Source organism: Bufo bufo, chromosome 5 (genome assembly GCF_905171765.1).
Source record: "Bufo bufo chromosome 5, aBufBuf1.1, whole genome shotgun sequence".
NCBI lineage: Eukaryota > Metazoa > Chordata > Amphibia > Anura > Bufonidae > Bufo > Bufo bufo.
Window position 1 is genome coordinate 552,338,017 of NC_053393.1, and position 11,517 is coordinate 552,349,533.

Genomic DNA, 11,517 nt, shown 5'->3' on the forward strand with positions numbered 1-11,517 from the left:
AATTTCAGCTGCTTGCCTGCTGCTAGTGTGTGTCAGGCCGACTTCAACTGACTGTAGTGTGCCCACTGCCAGTGCCCACCCCTGTCATACCGAGTGGCACAGGACTTTGCTTAAAAAATAGGCACTTAATTTTTACACTTTAATCTAAGGTTAGTTGCCTGCCAGTGTGTGTCAGGCTGACTTCCACTGACTGTAGTGTGCCCACTGCCAGTGCCCACCACTCATACCGGCTGGCACAGGACTTTGCATAAAAAAGGCATTTAATTTTTACACTTTAGTGTAATTTCAGCTGCTTGCCTGCTGCTAGTGTGTGTCAGGCCGACTTCAACTGACTGTAGTGTGCCCACTGCCAGTGCCAACCACTGATACCGGGTGGCACAGTAGCTTGCCGATAAATAAGGCATTTAATTTTTAGACAGTAGTCTAAATTCAGTTGCTTGCCTGCTGCCAGTGTGTGTCAGGCCCGCTTCCACTGACTGTAGTGTGCCCACTGCCAGTGCCAACCACTGATACCGGGTGGCACAGTAGCTTGCCGATAAATAAGGCATTAAATTTTTAGACAGTAGTCTAAATTCAGTTGCTTGCCTGCTGCCAGTGTGTGTCAGGCCCTCTTCCACTGACTGTAGTGTGCCCACTGCCAGTGCCAACCACTGATACCGGGTGGCACAGTAGCTTGCCGATAAATAAGGCATTTAATTTTTACACTTTAGTGTAATTTCAGTTGCTTGCCTGCTGCCAGTGTGTGTCAGGCCCGCTTCCACTGACTGTAGTGTGCCCACTGCCAGTGCCAACCACTGATACCGGGTGGCACAGTAGCTTGCCGATAAATAAGGCATTTAATTTTTAGACAGTAGTCTAAATTCAGTTGCTTGCCTGCTGCCAGTCAGTGTGTCAGGCCCTCTTCCACTGACTGTAGTGTGCCCACTGCCAGTGCCAACCACTCATACCGGGTGGCACAGTAGCTTGCCGATAAATAAGGCATTTAATTTTTACACTTTAGTGTAATTTCAGTTGCTTGCCTGCTGCCAGTGTGTGTCAGGCCCGCTTCTACTGACTGTAGTGTGCCCACTGCCAGTGCCAACCACTGATACCGGGTGGCACAGTAGCTTGCCGATAAATAAGGCATTTAATTTTTACACTTTAGTGTAATTTCAGTTGCTTGCCTGCTGCCAGTGTGTGTCAGGCCCGCTTCCACTGACTGTAGTGTGCCCACTGCCAGTGCCAACCACTGATACCGGGTGGCACAGTAGCTTGCCGATAAATAAGGCATTTAATTTTTAGACAGTAGTCTAAATTCAGTTGCTTGCCTGCTGCCAGTCAGTGTGTCAGGCCCTCTTCCACTGACTGTAGTGTGCCCACTGCCAGTGCCAACCACTCATACCGGGTGGCACAGTAGCTTGCCGATAAATAAGGCATTTAATTTTTACACTTTAGTGTAATTTCAGTTGCTTGCCTGCTGCCAGTGTGTGTCAGGCCCGCTTCTACTGACTGTAGTGTGCCCACTGCCAGTGCCAACCACTCATACCGGGTGGCACAGTAGCTTGCCGATAAATAAGGCATTTAATTTTTACACTTTAGTGTAATTTCAGTTGCTTGCCTGCTGCCAGTGTGTGTCAGGCCCGCTTCCACTGACTGTTTTTCATAAAAGGCAATTCCTGATATGGGACGTAACAGGGATTAAACTGATGAGAATAATACTACAGAAAATACCACTCATATCGGTGGAGGGAGCCAGCGTTTTTTTAACCATCTCCCCGTTCAAAAAATCTATTTAATAAATGGCCCCCAGATTGGGGATGTTAGAGGGATTAAACTGATGAGAATAGTACTACAGAAAATACCACTCATATCGGGTGTGACAGTAAATTGCACGGCGCAGATGCAGTCACCGTGGTTTAAAACAGAGTGGAGGGAGCCAGCGTTTTTTTAACCATCTCCCCGTTCGAAAAATCTATTCAATAAATGGCACCCAGATTGGGGACGTTAGAGGGATTAAACTGATGAGAATAGTACTACAGAAAATACCACTCATATCGGGTGTGACAGTAAATTGCACGGCGCAGACGCAGTCACCGTGGTTTAAAACAGAGTGGAGGGAGCCAGGTTTTTTTTAACCATCTCCCCGTTCGAAAAATCTATTCAATAAATGGCACCCAGATTGGGGACGTTAGAGGGATTAAACTGATGAGAATAGTACTACAGAAAATACCACTCATATCGGGTGTGACAGTAAATTGCACGGCGCAGACGCAGTCACCGTGGATTAAAACAGAGTGGAGGGAGCCAGCGTTTTTTTAACCATCTCCCCGTCCGAAAAATCTGTTTAATAAATGGCCCCCAGATTGGGGAGTCGGGGACGTTAGAGGGATTAAACTGATGAGAATAGTACTACAGAAAATACCACTCATATCGGGTGTGACAGTAAATTGCACGGCGCAGACGCAGTCACCGTGGATAAAAACAAAGGGGAGGGAGCCAGCGTTTTTTTAACCATCTCCCCGTTCGAAAAATCAATTCAATTGACCTTTCGGGGACCCTTGGTGTTGTACGTGGCTGGGTGGAGGAAGAAACCTTCAATGACATCACCGGGACGTGGCTAGCTTGGTATCCAACCTTGTGCAAATGGGGAGTTTGCGGTTGTGCAAATGAACTGTTTGCGGTGCATTAAAAGGGGAGTTTGGTCTGTCAATGTCTGTGATGCGGGCGTAACCCTTACACTACCTGATCGATACAACATCATACCTGATCGTATACACACACTGGATGTTTTAAAGCACGTTATTCCAAACAATTTAGGAATGTTAGTTGATTTATGCCCTTTATGGATTAAAACCCGACTCTGCGTCCACTACGTAATTTTCCATGGGAGTTTTGCCATAGATCCCCCTCCGGCATGCCACAGTCCAGGTGTTAGACCCCTTGAAACAACTTTCTCATCACTATTGTGGCCAGAAAGAGTCCCTGTGGGTTTTAAAATTCGCCTGTCTATTGAAGTCTATGGCGGTTCGCCCGGTTCGCCAGTTCGCGAACATTTGCGGAAGTTCGCGTTCGCTGTTCGCGAACTGAAAATTTTATGTTCGCGACATCACTAGTCACCAGTTCTCATTACAAAATCTTTGTCCAGCAGTACCTTGAAGGTGTACCGCAGAGCGTGGGAGGTTTTCTCCAATTTCGGGTGACTTGTCCTAGGGGTGATACTGGTCAGGTCAAATACATGGTGGCCTTCGTGTCATACTGTCACTCTGTTCTGGCCCTATCTCACAACACGATCAGGCTATATTTGGCAGGGGTGCAGCATTTTTTGACACTTCAGTATCCGGACAGAGCTTCCATATTTGCTGCACACCCGATCAAGGCCATCCTCAGGGGTATACAGAAGAGTCAGGTCACGGTCAAGTCGATCCGTCGGCCTATTACGGGGGACATCTTTCGCAGACTGTCAGAGGTTCTTTCACTTTCACCTTTCGGGGTTCTTCCCAGTCTGGTGCTCAAGTCAGCCATGTATCTAGCGTTCTATGGGTTTTTGAGGCCAGGGGAGGTAACCCAGGCTAGACAGGGTGCAGTGGTTCTCCGCAAGGGCAATTTGGTTAAGGTGGGTCTTAGCTATCAGCTGCAGTTACCTAATGACAAAACCAGGCAGGTGGGTCCCGGGTACTTAATCAAATTCTTTCAGACCGGGAACGCATGGTGTCCAGTGACAGTTCTTGACAACCTTTTTTTGGCTCTTAGTCTTCACAACGCAAAGGACTCTTTACTCCCGTTTCCCATCAGGCCACTGTCATCTAGCTAATTCGTGAAACACATTCGCATCCTGTTGGCCAACATGGGTTTGAATCCAGCACAATTTTCTGGGCATTCATTCCGCATTAGCGCAGCGTCCGCTGCTTCCAAGCAAGGGGTCCCAGCACACATCAAACACTTGGGGCACTGGAGTTCGGGCTGCTTTGTGCGATATATTCCGGAGCAACAGGCAGAGCTGGCCCGAGCTTTCGGACAGATGTTGGACTAGCAGGTCAGGCCCAGTTCCTACCCTTATCAGTTGGTTATTGCCCCCTTTTAGGCATACTGACCTGAGAAGGCCAAGCTACACCACAGGCTATTTAAGGGGGGGTAGCGGCGGCAGGGTGTCACTTACTTGTCAAGGCTCAGACCACAAGTTAAAGGCTGGCCGAAAGTTAGCCTGGATTTGTGGGAGGAGCCTGTACCTTCACAGACGACACGGCTCACAGGGGAATCACTGCGGCGGGTCATGTGTATCCCTACCCACCCATTCCCCTTATTTTCATTCGGTCATTATTAATTTACATTCAGAGTATGCCCCCTTTTAGGCATACTGGCCTGAGAAGGCCAAGGCACACCACAGGCCATTTTTTCTGAGGGGGGGGGGGGTGGCGGTTTGGGTGTCACTTACTTGTCAAGGCTCGGACCACCACAAATAATATATACATACATACACGCACGCGGCGTGTGTGTTTATGCTTTAGGGTGCACATCCTAATGCAATAGGCTGCGCACGCCTATGATGCTGGCAGTACAAACATAGAAACATAGACTGTGTCGGCAGATAAGAACCATTTGGCCCATCTAGTCTGCCCAATATACTGAGTACTATGGATAGCCCCTGGCCCTATCTTATATGAAGGATGGCCTTATGCCTATCCCATGCATGCTTAAACTCCTCCACTGCATTTGCAGCTACCACTTCTGCAGGAAGGCTATTCCATGCATCCACTACTCTCTCAGTAAAGTAATACTTCCTGATATTACTTTTAAACCTTTGCCCCTCTAATGTAACACTGTGTCCTCTTGTAGCAGTTTTTCTTCTTGTAAATATTCTCTCCTCTTTTACCTTGTTGATTCCCTTTATGTATTTAGCAGTTTCTCTCATCTCCCCTCCGTCTCGTCTTTCTTCCAAGCTATACATGTTAAGGTCCTTTAACCTTTCCTGGTAAGTTTTATCCTGCAATCCATGTACCAGTTTAGTAGCTCTTCTCTGAACTCTCTCCAAAGTATCAGTATCCTTCTGGAGATATGGCCTCCAGTACTGAGCACAATACTCCAGATGAGGTCGCACTAGTGCTCTGTAGAGCGGCATGAGCGCCCCCCTCTGTCTACTGGTAATGCCTCTCCCTATACACCCCAGCATTCTGCTAGCATTTCCTGCTGCTCTATGACATGGTCTGCCTACCTTTAAGTCTTCTGAAATAATGATCCCTAAATCCCTTTCCTCAGATACTGAGGTGCAGTGCAGTGCAGCATGCAGGACAGGAGGGGGTTACGTTGCGGTAGCCTGTACAGCTGCTGCGAGGCTGGACATTGATAGGCTGGTAATGTACCTTCAAGTCTTTGTAGCTGGTGAGCAGAGTAGTTAGGGACCTGGGTGTGGATCCCCCTGAGCCATACAGAGCTACTTCCAATAAATACTAATGTGCAGCTCCCCCTGTTAGAGATACAAAGAAACAGGACTAATAGTATTACACAGCATCCAGGTCGGGCACAGGTATTGTCTACATCCCTGGTGGTCTAGGAAATAGAAGGGGTTAATGTCAGTGTACCCGGTGGTCCTGGGAAGTGAAGGGGAAAGTTCCAGAATCTGTTGTAATGTTGGCCAATTAGGGGGCATCTCAGCGAGTCTAAAGCAGTTTATAGTTTGGGATACAAGACAAATGGCAGTGGAAGGGTTAATTCTGCAAACCTGGGATCCAGAGATCATAAACCTCTCCAGTAGTGATGAGCAGCATAAGCAATATTCGTTTTCGCGATATTTAATGAGTTTTTGGCCTAATATTCGCAATAAATTAGCAAATTCTAGAATTTGTGATCTCCAGTCATTATTTTCTTGATTGTAAAAATCGACAATGTAATATGCGCGCGAATTACAGGCGTGGGTCACTTTTGCTACACTTTTCAAGCTGCTAGAAGTTTCATGAAATGCACAGTACAGTAATCCCTATCACACTACCTAACACCCTGCACTGGAACCTGTCAGCTACAATATATCACTAGCTAACCTGCACTGACTATCTCCCACTAACTATCTGTATTATATATATATAAACTAACTACCTATCTAATGTTCTGTGGAAAGCACAGAGCACAGCAATGACACTGCTCTCTCTCTCTCTCTCTCTCAGGACTTTAAAATACTGCATACAATGGCTGCTGGGGAGGCTCTTATATAGTACGGGGGAGGCAACTTTCCTATTGGTTGCTAGGGATGTTGCTAAGCTCAGACAAAGACATTGCAGCCTTCTCATTGGCCCACAAGCAAGAAGGGAGGTTACTGATGGAAAAAAAATCTAGAATATTCACGATTTCGAAGATATAGCACTATATTCTATATCTTTGCGAATTCTCGAAGTGCCGATATTCGTGATAAAAATTTGCTATTAGAATATTCGCGATCAACACTACTCTCTAGTACAAAAACTCACAGTGTAATGTAGATGCCATGTCCCATTCCAAGGGAGATCAATGGCTGCAATGCGATCGAGCTGAAATGTGGGACAAGTTATTAAAGCGGAAGGATCGAATGAAAGGGCCAATTAAAGACGACATTTACAAATTTAATTCCCTGTCACCTATGCAGAGCAGGGGTTTTTCATCGGCAGAAATGGGTTAATGTCACCCACCAATGGAACAGATGTCACTGTCTGCTCAGTCAGGAATTAATGAACAGCATTTTGCATGCTGCACCGCGCTCACTGCTGCTCATTTACATGAATCTGAATGTTAGTACAAAGTTAAAATGGAAATTGAAATGGACTTTCTTTTTCATTTGACTTTTGGCAGGGAAAATGCTGCAAGAGATGAAACTGAAATCTCAATCTACCATTTTCAGCTTCTACTTGGTGTTTTCATTTGATTTATGATTTTGACATGAAAAACCCACTATAGGAAGAGGAGAATGAATTGATAAAGTGGAAATTTAAAATGAAAAAGGCAATTTATTTTCACATTTATTTTTGGCACTTATGACTCACACTGGAGACACTTGATGAAATGAAAATGTTAAAACTTTATTTTAATTATAATTTTAGTTTTTTTCAATTTTATTTTAATTTTGGCAGGTTTTCCTCCCATAACACAGACACTGTCTAAGTTCGCCTTGTTTGTGGAAGGTACTAAAATAGTGAGAGGAGACCTTAAAGGGTTTTTTTTGATTGATGACCTATCATCAGGATAAGTCATCAATATCAGATTGGCGGGGGTCCGACACCCGTACCCCCGATGATCAGCTGTATGAGGACACGGCACGCAGTGCGCATGTGCCGTCTCCCTTCTCTCTTCCTGTCCCACAGACATACCGCAGGAAGAGAGAAGGGAGATGGGAGACGACACGTAAGCACTGGGTGCTGTCTCCTGATCTGATATTGATGACCTATCCTGAGGATGGGTCATCAATAAAAAAAGACCCGGTCAACCCCTTAAATGTTTCCTTGAACCCGATATTGGGCTCCACCGACACCCCGCATATTTCTTCTAATGAGTTACAGGAACCACACTTAGTGGATATGTGGAGACTGCTACATCCAAGGACTACACCTCCTATCTGACACACACCGGACATGTCATAGGTTACATTACATTTTTCATCTCCCAGAGCCACATTTCTTAAATCCAAAAGGCTGAAATAGGTAAGACTTTTCTCTCTGACCATGGTCCAGTGTCGATAACGCCTACATCAGACATGCCTTCAGGGGTGATCCCACTTGGTGGTGGCTACATGTGGGTATTCAAATAGATCTTTAATTCGTTATTTAGTTTTAGTAGCAAAATCATGAGACCAATTAATATGTAAATCCCGTCCAAGGCATTTGTTTGGGGTTTTCAATCACATGCCACCACAGCTATGTGGGAACCTACCATGGTCCTATCGCCGGACACCAAGTCCTCTATCAATCAGGGTGCGTATAATTTGCCGCAGCTCCAGTACACACCCTAGCCTGTCCTCAATCCATCAGATCAAGCGGTTCTCATTATTTTAAGCTACACAAAATAAATCTGCCTTTTAGAGCTCAATGTTTCCACCCGAGTGACGAATGCTCTATAGAAGGGGGTAGTCGTCTAAAATAATAAAGGGACGTTACAATTCTATGTAAATGAAGTTCAATAATTATATAATGAAATATTGTACAATGTTCTAATAGACACTAAGACAGATTTACTAATCCTGTAGATGGCATAACCTTAGACCGGCGGTGTAGGCCTGCACAACGTTTTTATGACCCTGGCGGATAATATGTTTGGTGCAGACACTTTGTCTAACTGTATACTAACTATAGGTTCGCTCAGTGTGAGGCAGCGTTTTATGAAAGCAGCAATTTTAGTGCAAATGGCGCAGGGAAAGACCACACCCCTTTCCCTGAAAGCCACACCCATTTCCCATGTAAGTCCAGATTTTAATAATATACTTGTATTTAGTTCTGCAAATTACTATATGAAGCAATTATAAAAACTCATGCATTGTTACAGAATCCAAGCAATGAGCGTCATACAATCTCCAGATTACTAGTGTCATACAATCTCCAGATAACCAGTGTCATACAATGTCCAGATAACTAGTGCCATACAGTGTCCAGATAACTAGTGTCATACAGCGTCCAGATAACTAGTGTCATACAGTGTCCAGATAACTAGTGTCATACAGTGTCCAGATAACTAGTGTCATACAGTGTCCAGATAACTAGTGTCATACAGTGTCCAGATAACTAGTGCCATACAATGTACAGATAACTAGTGTCATACAGTGTCCAGATAACTAGTGTCATACAATGTACAGATAACTAGTGTCATACAGTGTCCAGATAACTAGTGTCATACAATGTCCAGATAACTAGTGTCATACATTCTCCAGTTAACTAGTGCCTTATAATGTACAGATAACTAGTGTCATACAGTGTCCAGATAATTAGGCCATACAATGTCCAGATAACTAGTGCCTTATAATGTCCAGTTAACTAGTGTCATACAATGTCCAGATAACTAGTGTCATACAATCTCCAGTTAACTAGTGCCATACAATGTCCAGATAACTAGTGTCATACAATGTCCAGATAACTAGTGCCATACAATGTCCAGATAACTAGTGCCATACAGTGTCCAGATAACTAGTGTCATACAGCGTCCAGATAACTAGTGTCATACAGTGTCCAGATAACTAGTGTCATACAGTGTCCAGATAACTAGTGTCATACAGTGTCCAGATAACTAGTGTCATACAGTGTCCAGATAACTAGTGCCATACAATGTACAGATAACTAGTGTCATACAGTGTCCAGATAACTAGTGTCATACAATGTACAGATAACTAGTGTCATACAGTGTCCAGATAACTAGTGTCATACAATGTACAGATAACTAGTGTCATACAGTGTCCAGATAACTAGTGTCATACAATGTCCAGATAACTAGTGTCATACATTCTCCAGTTAACTAGTGCCTTATAATGTACAGATAACTAGTGTCATACAGTGTCCAGATAATTAGGCCATACAATGTCCAGATAACTAGTGCCTTATAATGTCCAGTTAACTAGTGCCATACAATGTCCAGATAACTAGTGTCATACAATGTCCAGATAACTAGTGCCATACAATGTCCAGATAACTAGTGTCATACAATGTCCAGATAACTAGCCCATACATTGTCCAGATAACTAGTGTCATACAATCTCCAGATAACTACTGTCATACAATGTCCAGATAACTAGTGTCATACAATGTCCAGATAACTACTGTCATACAATGTCCAGATAACTAGTGTCATACAGTGTCCAGATAACTAGTGTCATACATTCTCCAGTTAACTAGTGCCTTATAATGTACAGATAACTAGTGTCATACAATGTCCAGATAACTAGTGCCTTATAATGTCCAGTTAACTAGTGTCATACAATGTCCAGATAACTAGTGTCATACAATCTCCAGTTAACTAGTGCCATACAATGTCCAGATAACTAGTGCCATACAATGTCCAGATAACTAGTGCCATACAATGTCCAGATAACTAGTGTCATACAATGTCCAGATAACTAGTGCCATACAATGTCCAGATAACTAGTGCCATACAATGTCCAGATAACTAGCCCATACATTGTCCAGATAACTAGTGTCATACAATGTCCAGATAACTAGTGCCATACAATGTCCAGATAACTAGTGCCATACAATGTCCAGATAACTAGTGCCATACAATGTCCAGATAACTAGCCCATACATTGTCCAGATAACTAGTGTCATACAATGTCCAGATAACTAGTGCCATACAATGTCCAGATAACTAGTGCCATACAATGTCCAGATAACTAGTGCCATACAATGTCCAAATAACTAGGGCCATACAATCTCCAGATAACCAGTGTCATACAATGTCCAGATAACTAGTGCCATACAGTGTCCAGATAACTAGTGCCATACAGTGTCCAGATAACTAGTGCCATACAGTGTCCAGATAACTAGTGCCATACAGTGTCCAGATAACTAGTGCCATACAGTGTCCAAATAACCAGTGTCATACAATGTCCAGATAACTAGTGTCATACAATGTCCAGATAACTAGTGCCATACAGTGTCCAGATAACTAGTGCCATACAGTGTCCAGATAACTAGTGCCATACAGTGTCCAGATAACTAGTGCCATACAATGTCCAAATAACCAGTGTCATACAATGTCCAGATAACCAGTGTCATACAATGTCCAGATAACTAGTGCCATACAGTGTCCAGATAACTAGTGCCATACATTGTCCAGATAACTAGTGCCATACAATGTCCAGATAACTAGTGTCATACAATGTCCAGATAACTAGTATCATACAATGTCCAGATAACTAGTGTCATACAATGTCCAGATAATGTCTCCTCCAGATTACAACACTTTCTTGGCCGCCCGGTCACCAGATTTATTACCAATCCAGCATTTATGGGACCAGCTGGGACGCTGGATTTAGCAACCCAGGGCAAATGTACCGCAGATACTATACAGAAGCTGTATGCCTCCATACCCCACTGTATCTCCTCTTGCATCCCAGCCACAGGCCTTTTTCTCATCTTGTATCCAGACTAGTGTAACGCACCTAGTTGATCAGTTAGGATCTCAACTGCGGAAGCAATGGACATCCACTATTATCCCACCGCCCTTGTTTTTGGCTGTGGGATTCGCGGTTACTCAGTATGTACCCCAGGCATCTCTCTCAGTCTTGGGCGGAGAGTTTGGGGTAACAAAATCATTTACCGCTATCCATCTAATTAGTTACTGCTGGAAAGGAAGGTCCCCCAGTATTACAGGAGTCACAAGTTAGTATAAGCTTGTGCACAGTTCAGAGTTAGTATATAGTATGCCCTCAGTTTAGTCTATAGTATGCCATGGGTTCAGGGTTAGTATATAGCATGTCCTCAGTTTTAGTATATAATATGCAGTAGGTTCAGAGTTAGTATAGCATGTCCTCAGTTTAGTATATAATATGCAGCAGGTTCAGAGTTAGTATAGCATGTCCTCGGTTTAGTATATAATATG